Source organism: Thermobia domestica, chromosome 11 (genome assembly GCF_964235325.1).
Source record: "Thermobia domestica chromosome 11, izTheDome1.hap1.1, whole genome shotgun sequence".
Lineage (NCBI taxonomy): Eukaryota > Metazoa > Arthropoda > Insecta > Zygentoma > Lepismatidae > Thermobia > Thermobia domestica.
In genome coordinates this window covers 148,382,291-148,401,488 of record NC_137464.1, presented here as the reverse complement: position 1 = coordinate 148,401,488, position 19,198 = coordinate 148,382,291, and the positions used below count along the sequence as shown (strand labels likewise).

At 37.4% G+C, this 19,198-nt stretch overlaps 1 protein-coding gene across 1 annotated transcript in view; it reads right to left on the bottom strand.

Moving 5' to 3' along the window:
- LOC145664486 (uncharacterized) overlaps positions 1–19,198 on the bottom strand; it is a 72,379-nt gene that overhangs the window by 43,985 nt on the left and 9,196 nt on the right. The window lies entirely within an intron of this gene.

Here is a 19,198-nt window from a genome sequence, read left to right as displayed (position 1 = left end):
TCTGGACAATGCAAAAGTGCTTACCAGTCAGTTCATATGACACGTCTTCTAAGTGATTTTGAGACATTTATAACAGAGGGTAGGAAATCATCAGAGCAGTTTCTATTCTGGGATAATTTCTTGTGAATGGTTAAACTGCTTAGAAACTTAATACGTGCTGATAGAGAAAGACTATGAGTAGTGATGGGTAAATTCCCGGAAGATATTTTTCGGAAATATTCCCTGGGAAGATTCCCAAAAATGGGAAGATTCCGGAAATTTATTTACAAACACACAGAAAATTTCATTCTGTTACTATATTAATATGATTCAAAATAAAATTCGTTTTTATCACAGTATACTTATTACTGTTGTCTGCAGAAAGACTACGCATAAATGTGTGTTTATTTACAATATGCTTTATGAGAGTTAATGTGTAGAAAAAAGTCTTGGTATAGAAAGTCCACATACTTTTACACCGCTAAAACAGTTTTCATTTATATGTAAGTAAATTTTCTAAACCTGACCCTACTACTAATATTATAATCATATTATTTTTTAAATGTTATAAACAAGTTAGGTTTGTAACTGCCAGAAAATATAAATAGTCTCTCGAAAAATTCGTAAGGTTGCCAATGTATTGGATGGCATATGTACAGAATGTTAATTTGAAGTACACCGTGCTTTCTTACTGTGTTCTTACTGTATACTATGAAATCTCTAATTTAAGACGATACGCTATTTCAAACAATATACACTGTGTTACAAAAATTCGCCAACAAAGCTTGATACATGAAACACGTAAAAGGAGGCACATAAATCCTAATTAACACAGGTCCGGAAACACCGGTACTAATGAAACATCCTGAGAAGCAACCCTAATTTTGATATGCAAACATTACATTTTAAAAGTATATGTATTTACTATTACAAGAGATTTCTTTATTCAATATCTGATTCTGCCTCAGAGAGCGAGTCACAGACAGCAGCAGACCGACATCTATCACTGACGGTGGTTCGGTGCTTATTGATAGTACTTCACCTCTACTTCTACAGAATTTCTAGATTAGTTTACAAACGTGTTCTTTTCCATGATTTATAACTTAGTACTTTGCTACTTTCTAGTGCGAATGGGAATGGAAATTTAAAAATCATAATATTAAATAGCTATATAAAGTACAGTCAACGAATTTTAATTTTTTAACCTGAAAATTATTTAAAACCTAGAAGTAAATCATAATACATTAAAATAAGGTAATTAATCATATGGTTCTTATAATTTGGAAATCAAAGTAAAAAAAAATGGAAATAAATTATTAACTTTTATTATATTACAAAAAGTGGTAGAGGAATAAACATGCCTTACAAAGTTCGTTTACTTACACACACATATGAAAAGAAAATGCATAGGAAATTTTCAAGGTGCTGCGTCAATTACAGCCATTGACAGGTCACAAGGCTCTGCGCTTTGCTCCATACAAAGTGGAATATTTTTTGTTATTTTTAAAGATAGAACAGTGATTCTGATACCGTTCGAAAGCTCTTAATGTAAACTCTTTCGTGTACTTCACAAATATTCAATATCTTGGAAACATGTTACATTATTTGATGCTGAAGACAAAAGATACATTAACGAAACGGTGTTTTTGCCATTTAGGGCGCCATTATTAAACATGGAGGTCACACGTGATAACTAATTTTAGTTAAAAATAATTTTTTGTCCATTTTCCTTCATCAGGCGTAAAACGGTATTTCAATTTTTATTTATTAAAAAGTTACAAAGTGTTAAAATTGTTACAGGTGATTTTCCATGGCCGCCATCTTGAAGCCGCCATTGCAAAAAAGTGTGGGGGTGAGGGGCAAACACTCAACTTTTTTACTTCCTTATGAACACAACAATATATTTCAGTAACAATTTCCTCCATATACGGACTTCCATACAGAAGTGTTGTCAGCTGCTGGACTATAGTGAGTCCTGTTATATTATACGAAGCGGAATATTTGACAATGAAGAAGAGAGAGGAAAAGAAGTTGCATGTTTCGGAGATGAAGATGCTGCGATGAGTGTGTGGAGTGACGGGGAAGAACAAAATTAAGAATAAAGTGATCCGGGGAACAGTAAAGGGAAATCAGTAGTAGAAAACCTGCACTAAAGTAGACTTAAGATGATATGGGCATGTAAAAAGAAATTAGGAATACGTAGCTCACCAATTGGGTGTTATAGAACTGAAGGGAAAAGGAGTCCGAGGTCGGCCAAGGAAGTGGGGAGATTGTGTTAAGAACGATATGGTGCAGTGTGGTGTCACAGCGGATATCCAACAGGATAGGAACGGGCGGTGGACAGTGATCCGTAAACCCGACAAGAAGTTCAAATACCGAATTTCATATTTCTAACTTTAAGCGATTTCGAGATATGGACAGCTTATTACAATAATAATTATAATCCCCACTCACACTTTCCCTTCTCACTCCTTTTCTTCCCTTTCTGATAAAATGTCAATAAACATTGAAACAACGTTCTAAGCATTTTAAATGAGAAGTTCATATATCGATTTTTATGTCCGTTACCTCCATAAATTTTGAAATATAAACATTTTAATATAGTCTATATATCGACTTTCATGTTCCTAACCTTTATAGATTTCGAGATATGGATATTTTAATATAATAGTTGCCACACCTATATCTCTCCTTTTCTCATCCAGTTTCAAAAAAAAAAGAAAAAAAAAGAAAAGAAAGAAAAAGAAAGAAAAAAAAGAAAAAAAGAAAGAAAGAACATCCTCAATGGTACCTTACATCACAAATTATACATACTGTCCAACTCTGAAGATTCATGCTTATGTGGTTTGGCTTAAGCGTTGATCACTCTTCTGTTACTATAATAATAGCAAATGCCCCCACGTGTTACTGTTGGTAATGTTTTGCGTTCTTTCTTCTGTACCTTTTATATAGAACTCGAGTTGTCGAAAAAATTCAAGCATCTCGTATGAGAATCTTAAAGAATCACTCTCACCTCTCCTTATTCCATTATATGTGAAACTTCCGAAAACACTGAAACACTTGTTTAAGATTAACCTTCCAAAACTCCAAATTCCATGTCTCTAAACTTATGGGATTCCGAGATATTCAGATAATTCACCTAAATTGAACCGAAATTGAATGTGTCACTTACTTACGAAATATCGTGTTTTCACCACCGGTTGTGTTCGATCAGCAGGCCATCTCTACTGACTATTGCCCTGCATCGGATTTCAAATTGCAGGAGACTGCGTTGCAACTGGACCACGGGTATTGCATCCCAGGCGTTCTATAGGCTGGTGCAGACTTCCACTTGAGGAGTCTGAAAGCACAATAGTCCATCTGCGTTCTAGCCAGTGATATCGTAGAAGGGAATTTCCGAGTTTCCTGTTCCATACAGCGATGTTTTCGCTGTGTGCCTGTGGATGCCTTATCTTGATGTAGTTCAACCTGGTTCACGTCCTGCCTTTATAATGCTGGGATTGCATGCTGGTACATTCTAGTCAGGACATAAGTCTGATAGTACGCAGCATTGATTTTGATATTTCACTCCACCTATCAGAGGCACAGTTCGCTCATGTACGAGAAACCGACAACAGTCATCAACCTTTCTGGAAAACAGTTCTAGCTGTTCGTATAGGTGTAGTGGGCCCAGGACTCTGTGCCAAGATTCACAGGGACACAACCTATAGGAAAATTACGCACTTCACACATTCCTACGATGCGCGACGCCATGAGCATAGCGTCGGAAAGGACCATAATGAACCCCTTCTAGAATATGTACAGTTCCGGCAGTATTAGATTATGCTTGAACACTGCTCTATTACGTGACTAACGAGATACTGTTGCTTGCCTCGTAGCAATCTCACGACAAACGGTTGTGCATGCGCGATACAGTTGCACATTGACTTCGGCACAATATAACTGAATCAACCTCTATAGATGGAGCTTATTATAATTATTACAACTCCTTTTCCTTGTTTTTCACCCCTTTTCTTCTCTTCTACGACAAATAGCAAAAATGAAGACATACGTATTTAATTATTGTAAATAAAAAGCCTAAATACCAAATTTAATGTCTCTATCCTTTAGGGATTCCGAGTTATGGATTCGTATTCAGGCATAGGCTGGCCCACCGGGACATGTCTCGGTGCAACCTCCGAAACATGACATTATAAATAAAGATACAAGTTTTTTACATAATACATTCATATAGTTGTTATTGGTAAAGAACTCGTGAAAGGTACAGTGCGCTCTTTACATAAGACTTCCTCGCAAAACCACATCAAAGATAAACTGTTTTATTTATTTTTCTGGACACCACAGTTCTGTACAATAAATACACACAGTTGCTGTTACTAAAGAACATGTCAAGGGTACAGTGCGTCCTTTACATGGAGCGTCTTGCGATACATCACATTATACATAAAAGTTTTTATTATTATTCTGTATACCAGTTTGTATTATAAATTAGTGTTGTAAAGAAACGTTTTTTTTCTGTGAAGTTTTTTTTTCAATAAAAAACATCGTTCTCTTTTATGTTTTTTTCAAATGTCTGTTTTTTTTTTCTGGCAACTATTATTTATTGATTTACGTCGCAGATTATTGAAATAATCAACAGAAATTCAGTCGTAGCCCTCGTAACTTACAAATCTTTTGTTTCTTTGCACCTATATACTAGCAAAATTGTGTGATTATTCCTTTCGGCCCCAGGTCATTTTTGGCGTTTTCCTACATTTACAGTTAGTGACTTATTGCTCAAAAACCATTCATTCGATTGATAAGGTTAAGGCCTTGTTTTTTAGAAAATGGATGTGGCTATCTTTTGGTGTAAGTTGCATTGCAGTATTGCCAATGGGTGGGAAATTATTGAGGGAAATGTAGGGGTGAAAATTTACAAAAAAATTCCCTAACCGAATTTCAAAATTTTTTGTACCTAGTATCACTGCTGCTATATGGGTTCAAGTTGCCTAAAAAAATCTTTGGTGTGTTGACAAGGTACAGTGAAATCCTGAAGTCGCTTGCTTCCATCCAAAGAGGGAAAGAAAAAATTCTGTCATACACATGAAATTTTGACACTTTTTACGCCTCAGAAGCAAAAATCAAATATGCCGGGGCTACAGCTTCTCTAATTATCCTATTGAAACTTTTTATGATGCGTTCAGTAGGGCAAAGAGGAAGCTTTCAGGTAGTGGTACGCTTGTTTCAATGTAGCCAGTAAGAGGGTAATAATAGAGGGGAAAAGGGAAATTTTCCGAATTTTTCACCTAAAAGCGGGAGTTAATTGTTTTGGCTGGAAACACTGCCATTAGACAGACGAAAACTATCTGAAAATAGCCGTTAGTACTCCAAGAATATATCCTACAAGTATCATGGCGATATATAACAAAGTAAGGATGAAATTTTTGAATTCACCATTTTCTTACCACTTACAGAACATGGTTTATTATAAACCTCAACTGTACTTTCCCTAATTATTCTAGTAAAACTTTCTATAGTGCGCTGTAAAGGCTAAGGATGAGGCTGTTAGACACTGGCACGTTTGTTCGAATGTAGCCAACAAGAAGGAAATAATAGAAATAAAAAAGGGATATTTTTCCAAAATTTGCCCTAAAATCTGGAATTAAAATTTTCTGTAGCTGGCAACACTACTATCAGACAAACACAAACTATCTTAAAATAAGCTTTGGTATCCCTCTAATATATCCTACAAGTATTGTGACGATATCTAATAAAGTGAGCATGTCAATAAAAAATATCTCATTCTACCTTTAAAAAATCACAGTTATCTTCCCAATTAGAGAACAAGGTCTTTTGTACTTCCCCTAATTATCGTATTGAAACTTTCTACAATGCGTTGTGTAGAGCAAAGACGAGACTTCCAGATACTGGTACGTTTGGTCCGATATAGCCAACAAGAGGGAAATAATAGAGACAAAGCAGATAATTTTTCCAAAATTTCCCCCTAAAATCTGGAATTAAAATTTTCTGTAGCTGGCAACACTGCTACCAGACAGACGCAAACTATCTTAAATTAAACATTGGTACACGACGATATTTAAGGAACAAAACTTCTAATTACCAAAAATATATTACTGTAAACAGAAAAGTAAGGAAAAACTAGAAAAATCAAGGGTTAGAATTTAAATACGAATTTTTCGTGCGTTCCCTAATTACCCCATTGTAACGGTCTGTACTTGCGTTTGTTAAGTAAGGACAAATGTTCGATTGGCGTAAGTTGACTTGCACTCAGACGTATAGGTACGGATTTATAAACAAAAATTTCTAACTTTTTCCCCAAATTTAGGAAAATTTTAATTTCCCTAATTGGCAACACTGCGCGCAAGCCCATCCAATTGATGTCAACAGTTAGGTATCCATCCGAGGTATCTACCTGGCAAGTATAAGGAGGTCTTTCTACAAGGAAGGAAGCTACAGGGAAAAAAGAAGGAAATTAGAAATTAGAAAATTCTCGAATTTTTGACTGGGGTGAAATTTGAGAAGGAAATTCGACACCAGAAGAAAAAAAATAATATGATAAAATATAGTCCAACCATATTTTGCAAGAATAATATCCCGATATCTTAATTAGTGTCCACACAGGAGCGGATTAAACAAATGACACCCGTGTGTGCCACTTTGGCTACCTGGGCCACCGAGTATACATTTGATTACATTTTTTTTACTACTAACTCGTGTTGTTGTTGTAGTTATAGTCTCGACTAATAATAATATAGTTGTTGTAAACAATAACTTTGTAAGGAAAATTTTATCTCCTTTTTACATCTTAGTTCCAACACTGTTGGTGAGAAATGCAGGTTGCTTCAAAATGAATTTTTTGGTTTTAAGTCTTCGTAGTACTTATTACATTTTACGTACAATTATAAGCAATGCATCAAGTAAAAGAGCACCTCAAACAGTCTTTGCTACAAGTGTTCAATGTGAGATTCATTCGTCACACGGCACACATCTAGTCGATAGGCGAGAAAGACCCGTAAACTTTCCGCCATATGGCACAAAACACATTCAATTTAGGGGAGTCTCGTTTCAAGTGTGCCATCTCCTGAGGATTTGCTGACGGCCAGATACAAACATTATGAGTGTTCACATTAGCTATTAGGTAAAATGTCGATTTATCACTGAAGACAACACGATCCGGAAAATCTTCATTGTTATGCAGCAATATTTCACTTGCGAAATTGGCACGTAAACCGTAGTCTGTAGGCTTTAGACCTGTAGCAACTGCAAACGATAAGGACGTAGTTGCAAGCGTCTCCTTAATATTCTTCACACAGACGGTTGCACTGTACAGATTCAGTCTTTATTAAAACACAAAAAACTTTCTGCTCTCTAGTCTCCATCTTTGCTGCTTGCTCTTTCTAACGGGAGACAGAAGAAACAATGCATGTACATGCGTGCGTACAAAACTGTTTGAGTTGCTCTTTCATCTGATATAATATTTATAATTGTAAGTTAATTATAATAGATACTACAAAGTTTCAAAACCCAAGTATTAATTTTGAAACACCCTGCATTACTTCAAATTGTGTCATCCTATATACATGTCATCAGGGCCGGTCCTAGTCAATTTGTCGCCCCATGCAATGGCATAATTTGCCGCCTCCCTCTTTCTCCAGAAAGAACAAATCTTAAAAGTCATGATTTTAAGTATGCTACTCCAGCATGAAGAACAAAGGTGAGGGTAAGTGCAGTTGCACTCAGAAAGGCTTAAATACTTACTAAAAATGCAATCCCGTTATGTTTTTTTTTTTTTAAATATTAATCTATTACTTTAGTGAAAGATAAATCAAACACACCTGCAGAGGAAAAATGGTAATTCTTTTTATAGAATTCACTATCGAGCTTCAATCTCAATGTATCAGTTTGCAACTCCAGTGCAACTAGCTCTTTTATCTTTATTTCTTGATTTCCCTTCAATATCTGTTAACATTTTTTAAAATAAAGCCTTGTTTCTATCTTCAATGATAAAGAACTTGTTTCTGACAAAAACAAGACTAGTTGTCATATCAAAACTGTGATAACTTACTAAATGGAACAGATATTCACTACTATTCGAGAACTGAATTATTGCATTTGGCAACAATCAAGCAATTTGTGCTCGGATTTATTCGACCATTTGCTTTAGCATTGTCCATGTGGCCTTAAACTAATGCAACCTAAACATAATTTATGAATGTAGTATTCAAATAGAAGGTCAGCTTAGTAAATGTAACTACCATCATCATGAAGTCTGTTTCCAACAAGAAATATTTAATTTAAATAATATACTTATGACAGATTTTACGGGATCATCCAAACTTGCCGCTCCACGCAAATGCACGTGTTACATATATGGTAGAGCCGGCATATCATATATATCTAGTTGACAAATTATTTATATATGACATTTAGAAAAAATACTATTAGGCAAATTAGTATTAGTTTTTACCTTTAGACAAGTTATTTGAATTTTATACTGTTCGTGACATTATTTTCGCACTTATTAAAGGCCTGCTTTCACGAAAAAACAAAATTTCATTTCTACTTTTACTTCTTAGTTGATATTGATGAAAACTGCTGAAACCCGAATTGTTAATAGGTATGGCATTCATGTAAATTGTAAAATATTTGTAGCGTATCAGTATCTAGCGTTTTAATTTATGTTGCATTTTACGGCGATTATACCTACATAAAGTATTTAATACTTAAATAGACGTAAGATGCATTAGAAATGACTATTTAAAAAAACGAAATTTAGAAAACAAAAACGAGAGGCAATGTTTTTTTCTAAAAAAAACGTACATTTCTGAAAAAATACTATTTTTTTTTCTATTAACAACACTATTATAAATTCATACAGTTGCTACTGGCAGAGAACAGGTAAAGAGTGCAATCATTTTTAAAAAAATATCTATAAAGTTACATAAAATAAAACATTTATAGTACACTCAGTAAAACACTTAAGATATAACTACATGTATTTTTTTAAAGATAAAATAGGAATTATTCCTGCTGCTACTCATTTATTGCCAAGAAACTTTCAGAACCTAATTAAGGGTGACTTCAAAGTTGAACCTTCAAACTGGGCATAACCTATATATGTATTTCCTGAAAGGTGTGTCAGGCAAGTTTCAAAACAGGTTTCAATTCCTTGCCAGAAAGTGACCCCATCCCTTCAGGGTTGGAAATATATATATAACAACTTGATCTACATATCCTATATATCAAAGTACTTCGCATGACTAGTAGATAAAGAATATAATATGCACTACCAACTTATATCTTATATCTGGGTAATAAACGCAAAAAAAAAAAATGATTATTCCACTATAAATATTCTACATTAGTGAACCTCACTATCACACCGTAGAGTAATCGTGAGGCAGTGTGAGATACGTGGCCCTCACACCTTAAAAACGAAGGCCAAGTCCTGGCCGAAAAATCTGGCCGCCAGGACCGTGACGTATGAGTTCCATGACTCTCACACATAGCCAAAAACTAAAACCAAACTCAAGTAAACAACATCCAACCGGAGCCTTTTTCCTTGTATTTATCCGGGCCTTGTTGTGGCTCGAGGGCTTAAGCCCTGAAGGGTGACCACTCGGTTTTATATAGCAACAAGAAAAAAGCTTTTTGAATCGAGTAAATGAGCTCAAATTACCACCACAACTAGTTTTCCCTAATTAGTAACTCAAAATCTATTGAACGTTTTCGTACCGTCTGACCTATCAAACAACTCGTCTAGATGAGCAGTTGACGAATATATAATGCACGTACTGATCTGACAACGTATATAGATGAAATTGTGGAAAATATAAAAATTGAAACACGTACACCGAACGTGTCACATCTATCCATAACAATGAGTCACCATTAGTTGTGATACCAACTGACTTACTGTTGGCTAGATATTATGGATATGCTTTCTCAAGTCCACAAATATAAGATATTTGTAGTGAAAGAATCATGTCTTCTAGTTTTATTCATTACTATAGGATGCAATTGAGTAGTACATATTATATTCTTAATCTACTAGTCATGCAGATCACTTTGATTAGGACATATAAGTCAAGTTGTTCTATAAAGGTAACCAAAGAAGTTCTGTCGCTTTTTCACCCACCGCTCTCGAACATCGATATGTCACCTAACACGTATCTGGAAGATCAAAAATAGTACCCATCAGTATTGACGACCTTCTGCCAACGTTCTGGAAGGCCATGGATTCCATCGCTGTAGAACTTGATGGGCAGTGAAGCGAAGAAAGTATCAAGTGCATTTTGCACCTCTACTAGCGATTCGAATTGGTGTCCTCCAAGGTGATTGTCCATAGAATGGAATAGGTGATAATTGGACGGTGAAATATCCGGGGAATATGACGGATGCAATGGTGTTTCCCATCCATGTCGTAGAATGGTGTCCGCAGTCATCCTAGCTACGTGGGGCTTATAACAGAAGGACCCCTTTGCGATTCAGAAGTGCTGGCTCCAGAGTTTTGAGTTTTTGCTGAACACGGTTCAACTGCTGACAGCACACAGTTGCATTGATGCTCTGACCAGCTGGTAGCAGTTCCTGGTGCACGATGCCGCGAGGAGTTCACCAAACACACAGGAGGACCTTCTTCTGGTGTAGTGCTGGTTTCGGCTGTTTTGGAACAGGTTCATGGGATGTTAATCAATGATGACGACGCCGTGGAGCTTCGTACAGGACCGACTTCTCATCACATGTCAACACCCTGTCTAGAAATGGCTCGTTCCTCAGTCGAGACGAAAGAAACACAGGTGTCTGCTCGCGTTACCATCTGGCCCGGAGTCAAATCATGTGGGACAGCGACCAAACTTGTAGTGCTTCCCAAATTGATGGGGGTGATGTCGAATGATTCCTCTACTCACGCTGAATTGTAGTTCCAGCTCCTCATATGTCTGGTCACTGTTCGCCTCAATTTCTGCCTGAAGATCTTCATTTTTAATATGTTTTGGTCTTCGAGTGTTTCGTCAGCGTTCTTAAACATGTTAAACCACCGATGCACTGTCCGCGTAGTCAGGACATCCTCACCAAAGGCCTGGCATAGCTTCCGCCCCGCTTTGTGTTTGACCGCAATTTGAACTCGTAAAGCATACACACCTTATGACGCTCTTTGGAGATCCCATGTTCACTGTCCTTACGCAAATTCACGGAGTAACTGAACTACCACAACCAGGTAACATGTTGGATATACCCACAACAACATCAGACCTTCGCCTTATCTCCATTCGCATTCAACTCACGGTGTGAGGGCCAATGGAACACAGACCTCCACAAAGAACTTTCTTGGTTACCTTTATATGTTACCTCCACAAACGACGTTTTCCTCATCTCCTCCGTGGCAAAATCGGAAGAGCACGCGCTTAGTAATCAAAAGGTTGGTGGCTTGCGCCCACCGATAGGTGCTTTTTTACATTTTAAAGTGGTTTTCAACTTACCTTAATGTAAACAAATTACGCATATAGGTGACGCTTACGACATGGGGAAGATATGTCGGCATTAGTTCACTACCAGAAGTGTCATCCCTACGGAATTGGTCTAAATGGAGAACCAGACGAAGAGTGTTCTGGGAGAAGGCAGCAGTTGTCCAGTAGCCAATTTGGCGGAGATAATAGTGATTAGTATAGCAACTTGGACATTAGCCCAAGGCTTGTTTAGAGTAACTTCAACGGTTAGGTTTCTGCGAGGTGGAAGGCAACAGGAAACCACCATTCTATATTTCCCCTAGTTTGCTGACAACAGAGAGAGAACAAACGTACAATAGTCTTTTGCAGGTCAAAATATAATTCCATTCGCATCTCCGACAGGCGAATGTTTTGCGGAAGGACTATTGCACTTGAAAGTAAAAATGTAGGGAAGATAAATAAGGAAAGAAAGACACGCAAAAAAAGAGTTTAGAATAGGGATATGGAACGTACGTACCATATTACAGGAAGGAAATTTGAAAATCTTAAAGAGGAAATGAAACAAAATAATCTAGATTAATAGGAAATTGTGATATTAGGTGAGAAGATAATGGGGTGTTGAAAAGCGAAGGATATACAATGTCTTACTCACATAATGAAAAGAGCGGACATAATGGTGTAGCAATAATTCATTGTAAAAGAGAACGTAATAAAAGTAGAATTTGTTAATGATAGTGTTATAACGTTAAGACTTAAAGGAAAAAAAGAAGGATCTACAAATAATACAGACATGCACCGATGACTTCGCACACAACTGAAGAAATTGAGAAAAATCATAATATAATACAAGAAATTATACACAGGGAGAAAAGGGAGACATGTGTAATATTAATGGGGGATTTCAATGCAGTTTAGGAGAAAAACAAAAAGGTAGTGTCGTTGACAAATATAGCTTAGGCGAAAGAAACGAGAAAACATTTTCCTCGCATTTTCTCTGATCATAACCTCATGCTGGTCGAAGTAGATATTCAACGGAAGAAAGTACGCATGAGGTTCTTAAATATTGAAGTTAAAACGAGGAAATAAGAATTTTTCGTTGAAAAATTCGAAGTAAAATACTCAAACGAAAAAAGGATAGGTGCATGTAGTAACAAACGGTCGGAGCATATTAAACTTTGCATACAACAGACTGCAGAAGAAGTCGTATATTACCGTCAACCCAAAACGACTAAGAAACCATGGGTTACAAAACAGATGTTGCAGAAAATGAGGAAAAAGAAGACGTAGAAACAGGTTAATACAGAAAAGGGTAGAAAGAGAAAGTAAAAGAACGAGTTACGAAGGAAAATCCACCTTTTGCTCAGAGGATGGCCTGGATTGGATGTGGCATGGATGTGGTTGTTGGTATGTTTTCACAGGGATCTGACATCATATATTCCTGATGACATCCCACAATGAGCCCACAGAAGTTGGTATAGGAGCCATGGTGCGAAGACCTTGATCCGTAATATCCCATTAATGTTCTATGGGAATAAGATCCGGTGACTTAGGGGGCCAATTCATATGCTGCAGCTCAGTGGAATGTTCCTTAAGCAAAGCAAGTACAGTCCTGGCTTGGCGGCACCGTGTATTGTCGTCCTGGAAAATGTCGTCCTCTTGTGTGTAGAAATGTTGCATTGTAGGGTGTACTAATTCTCTAACACCTACAGGTAAACAACGGATGTCTCGCTGTGGTCCATAGACACTAACGGTTCCAGTCATTGCCAACAGAAGCATTCCCAAACCACACATTCATCCTCACCTGCTTGTACAGTACGCACCATGAACGAAGGATCAATAGCTTCGTGCTCTTGGCGTCACATATGCAAACGCCCGTCCTAGAGGAGTAGGCACAATCCATGATTTATCGGACCAACGCATCCTTTACCAATCATCTATGGTCCAATTAGCGTGTTCCTGTGCCCGAGCGCGACGAAGTAGGCGGTGACAAGTTGTAAGGAGTGGGTGACGAGTGTATCGACTCCTGTGGAACTTCATGCCTGCCAGTGTACGCCGTACAGTTGCGTGTGATATGGGTGTTGTGCATCCACCATTGTATTGCTCATGTAATTCCCGGACACTGATAGTTCGTTTCGCTGTCACAAGCTGTTTCACGCGACTCTCGCTCCACGTTTTGAAGTTCCGTACGCTCCTGCAGTTCCGTCTCTTGGAGACCATTTCCCCATTTTCTTCCCACTTACACTACATAGGAACGGGTACATCCGACAAGTATTGGTGCCTGGGTTGTTGACGCACCTATTGCTGGGATACCCAGAATTACGCCCAATTAAAATGCGGATAAATCCTCTCCACTGCCCATTATAACAGTTCGCTGTCTGCCAACATGTAGCCTTAGTGTGTTCTTTCTCTACAATACTACCAGTCGGGGTGGTCATGTAATCTGCTCGGCAGCTGGCCACGCTTTCTTGCGTGTGTGTGTGTGGGGGGGTCGCAATTCAGTGAGTACTCAGTATATATGAGAGTAGGAATAGACCGTGTGGCCCAGATGTTGAAAATGATAAAGTGTTTATTATTCCTCGGAATGAGTTTGAACAAGCTATATCCGATATTAGGAATGGAAAGGCAACCGGAATAAATAATATACCAATTGCATTCATGAAGAATATGGCAAGAAAGAATTCTAAACAGAAGGTTGTATGGAAGAGCAAATGAAAAAGTTGAAAAGGAACAATTCGGGTTCACGAAAGGTAGAGGCACAGGAAATGAAATGGGACTATTAAGGATGATCGGTGAAAGTTTTATAGAAAAAGGGAAAAAGATGTATGTGGTATTTCTTGATCTAGAAAAGGTTTCTCATCGCATGAATTGGAGATTGTTGTTGGAAGTTCTAAAGAAGTTATGGTTGGAATGTAAAGACCGAAGACTCACAAGAAACTTATATATGAATCAACGGGCAACCTTTAGAATAGGAGAGGAAATGGCAAGGAGAATGCAATTGGAAAAGGAGTTCGACAGGAACGCGGTCTCTCGCCATCAATATTTAATATCTATCTAGAAGAAGTACAGTAGTCAAAAAGAGCTTACATAATGAAGACGGCATTTCAGTAAGATGTAGAATGATTAGGTATATAGGATTTGCAGGTGATATAGCTCTTGGTGCTGAATCTCAAAAGAAAATCAATAAGGTGTTAGAAAACTTGAGAAAGGGATGTGGGGAATATGGGATGAAAATAAATGTTAGATAAACAATGTCCATGGTGATTGGAAAGAAAGCCGTCGGTGTCAGATATAGAAATTGGACGGATAGAATAGGTGATTAGTTTTAGATACCTGGGTAATATTATTAGTGATGATCTGAATTGTGAACGTGAAATCAAAGCAAGGATAGTAATGGCGAAAGAAGCATTTAGGAGGAAGAAAGATTTATTTTGTGGGACCTTAAATAAAGAGTTGAGAAAAAGACTCACTGAGTATTGTACTGTATGGGGCAGAAACATGTTCATTACGTAAAAGTGATGAGAACGACTGGTAGCTTTCGAGATGTGAGTGTGGAGAAGAATGAAAAGAATTAGATGGTCAAGCTTAAAACGAATGAGAGGGTGTTAGAAATGGTAGGTAAGTAAACAATTTTAGATATTATTAAGAAGAGGAAAAGAAAGTGGTGAGGATATTGGCCAAGTAGGAACTGGATAATGAAGGACTTGCCAGACGGTGTGGTGGCAGGAAAGAGAGAAATGGGCGAAGGAAACTACAATTAATTAACGATATCAAAACAGAAAAATCGCACGTGAAGACGAAGAGGTTAGAGGAAAACCGTGTAGCATGGTAGCTACTCAGTTGTGGCAACTGACCTGCCAAAAATGGTAGAATACCTATGATGCTGATTTGCAATAAAATGACCAGACATTTTATTACAGAAACTAAAAAGGATTTCTCTAGTAAAGAGGTTTTCACAGTTTAGTTATTTACGTTACTAACACAGTTTTGGTGGTTTTAATACGGTGTGTTAGGAACATAAATAACTAAACTGTTCTGTACAATATATACAGGGTGATTCTTTATAGGGTTTACAATTTCAATTATATTTCTAGTTATAATTCTTTATTGGAACCACATACAGACTTGGTTTATATGTCATTATACTGCAAAACACTTCAAGTTTTTTTGTTATAAATTCATTATGGCTCAATGTGTGCACCTCCGGTCCGCGATGGCTGTGATATGATGTTTCAGTTCATTTACATTATCAGGTAGGGGAACATTGTACATCTTATCTCTCACAAACCCTCACAGAGAGAAGTCAGGTGGCTTGTGATCTGGAGACATTGGCGGCCAGGCCATTGGTCTACCATGACCTATCCACTTATCTGGAAAACGCTGAACAAAAAATTCCCTTACGCCTGTCAGGTAGTGCGGTGGTGTGCCATCTTGTTGCCACCATAAGCGGCCATCGCGGTCATCTTCATCTAACTGTGGAACAAGGAAGTTCTGGAGCATATCAAGATAGGCGATGCCGGTGATGGTGCTCTCAGTAAAGAAGAATGGTTCATACACGTTTGCTCTGGAAACAGCGCAAAACACGTTCACTTTGGGGCTGTCACGAACCAGCTCCACGTGCGCATGTGGATTTTCCGTGCACCAAATACGACAATTGACTCGGCCGGAAAGGTGAAATTTTGATTCGTCACTGAATACCACATTAACTCATCGCCAATAGTACGATCCAATATGGTAACACAGAATTAATGTCGAGTATATTTATCCGTTTCACTCAGTGCTTGAACCAAGGACAGTCTGTATGGCTTAATGGACAAACGTTTATGCAATACAGGCTAAACTGTGGTCTGAAGGATACCAGTTTTTTGTGATGCACGTCCTTTAGATTTTCGAAGACCGCGTACAAAACTCTCCCTAACTTCTTCCACCGCATCGTCAGTCACGGATGAGCGCCCTGGAGCTTTTGTATGTCGCACAGGACAACCTATTTCAACAAATGACTGATGCCATTTGTATACTGTTGATCTGCTGAGTGGTGCCTTGCAGTATTCTGTGTACGCTGTACACTCGTTGCTGACTTCGTTTCCTCAAACCAAAACACGAACTTAGCTCTTTCCGCACCACGGAAAGTCTCTAGTTTCAACGACTGACCGATGGCGTCACCTGTGGTCAACTCCGCAACTACTCACTACGTGAGTCAAACTTGAAGTGTTTTGCAGTATAATGACTATAAACCAAGTCTGTATGTGGTTCCAATAAAGAATTATAACTGATTGAAGTTCTAAACCCTATAAAGAATCACCCTATATATAGTATGTATTCACGTTTGTATGAGCGCCCTTTTGGTGAACTTGTCCATCGCCTTCGTTAGTATCCCAGCCGGAGACTGCTCGTGCTATAATAATTATAATTCCTGCCGCTTGTTCTTCTCATTCTCTTTTCTCCTCTTCCAGATCAAATATTAAGAAAATGTCTTATTAGTTAAATAAGCCCAAATATCAAACTTCATGTCCCTCAAGAAATTCCTAGATAGACACATCTTATTATAATAATTGTAATCCCATTTTTCCCACCTACACATTTTCTTCCTTTCTAGACCAAATATCAAACGTATGTCTTATTATTTTAAATAAGAAGTTCATATACCAAATTTTCTGTCCTGGCTCTTCAGTGATTCGGGTATATAGACATTTTAATATAATAATAGGTATCCCTATTCTCCCCTTTACTCGTCGAAGTTAAAAAAAAAAAAAAAAAAACTTCCTTAGTGAAACCTTATGCCCACATTTCAAGTGTCTTCTCCACATTTCCACATTTTAAGTTTGCAACTTAAGTGGTTTGGGCTGAGTGATAAGTCAGTCAGTCAGTCATTCACTCACTCAGGCCTCTTCCTTTTATGTAGCTAGATATATATCAATTTAATGGAAAACCTGGAGCCGGGAACATCAGACGTTTGGGTTGGCAACTACCAGGGCCGGCCTTAGGTGGCGCGGGGTCCAATTGGGAACGTTCTGCGGGGCCCCAGGTTTACAACTAACTTGCACCAAGATCTGTAGAACCTATATATACAAGAAAATCTGCAACTTAGTTCGAAAGTGCTTGATTACGGAGACAGGGATAATAAAAGTGTAAGAGGAATGACTAATTGCAGTAATTACTTTCAATTAGCTCTCTCTCCGTAATTAAGCTTTTCCAACCAAAGTTTCAGAAAAACTTGATTTTTCTTGTGTTGAGACTCTGAACACATTATGATAAGTTTGTCAGTTCATCCCCAGAATACCCTGTATGTTTACTTATAGGCTTGATTAAGGAAAATGATTAACAGCAAAGACAGTTTCGAAACATTTTCCCATTTCTATGTTGTGGAGTCCAAATTTCAGGAGGAACTAACAATAATCTCTCACCATGGACGGGTCTCATTTCCCTTTATAACATTTTTCCATCTGCAAAATGTTCTGGTGAAAACGCTCATCCTGTTCACTGCTTATAGCAGCTAATTTTTCAGAGATAACTCAAAGGGAAATGCAGACAGTGAATGAATTTTAAAATACATATTTCACACTTGTGCCTCGCAACTTTTCAAGTAGGTTCTGTACCAGTATTTCATAGTTTTCTTCTCTTACAAGTAAACCTACTGATGTCCTAATCTAGTTTCCTGACCAAACTTAGCAGAGAAGTGTGGAATATCAAGAAACGAGCGTAAGCAAAATTTAAAATGCTTCCGTCCATAAAGACGGTCACAGTGGCCAAAAACCTGATTGATCAGAATAAGCCATAACAATATGTTTCAAGTTTGAACATTTAATTTTATTTTAAAACGGATACAGGGATGAAAAATAAAAACACATTAACTGACACTGGGAGGAAGTGAACATCTATTTGAGGGTATGCTTATCATGGTCGCTGTCCTGAAGTCTGGCTTCTTGTATCTCGCTATTTTTTTTTTTTTTTTTTTTTTTTTAATAGAAAGGGGCATACAATATATCAAATTGGGGTAGACTTTTACGAGAAATACAGTAGTGCAGTCTACGTTCCCATAAGTTTATATATGTAAGACATAATGAAATGCACACTGATATGAATTCGTTGATTCAAAGATTTCTTAACAGTTGTATCTTTTTGAAAAGACTTCAAGTCAGGAAAACCTAAGTACTCTAGTGAGAAAATCGTAGGTAGCTACTTATGAAAGGTATAATCAGCTTGAAATCGTTATCGACTGCATACAAAATGAAATGGTGATGAGATGATCACAAACTTTAAGGAACTGATGGAAGTTTAATGACACATTTGTCATTGAATTATTCGAGTTAGAAGACAAACCTTCATAAGCAGCCACTTATTCAGTACGCACTAGTATACATTCGATTTTCCTGACTTGATTTTTTAAAAAAATACATCCACAGGATTTTTCGCAGGAGAGGGCTAAGTTTGTCCTCTGGTTTTGAATTTTATAACAGCTTAATGAGAGAAAGGATATGCAAAGAAGTCGCACTGAGGCTGATTTATTTGATAAGTATTCGGTATTCGCGGTATTCACGGTAGTATTATATGGCATAATCAGCAAGAACGCCAGGGACTTTTACTTAGTGAGGTGTTCAAAATAAAAGAGGGTGTGCATCCAAAAAATGATACATTTCCACACAAACTCAAAGAAAACAATATTTTTACGCTCAGGGGTGTGTGTAGGGAAATTTGGAGGAGTGTTATGGATGTGCAGAATACTCCCTGGACATAACATATATTTTTACAACAGAACGTAAAAAAATAAAGAAACTATT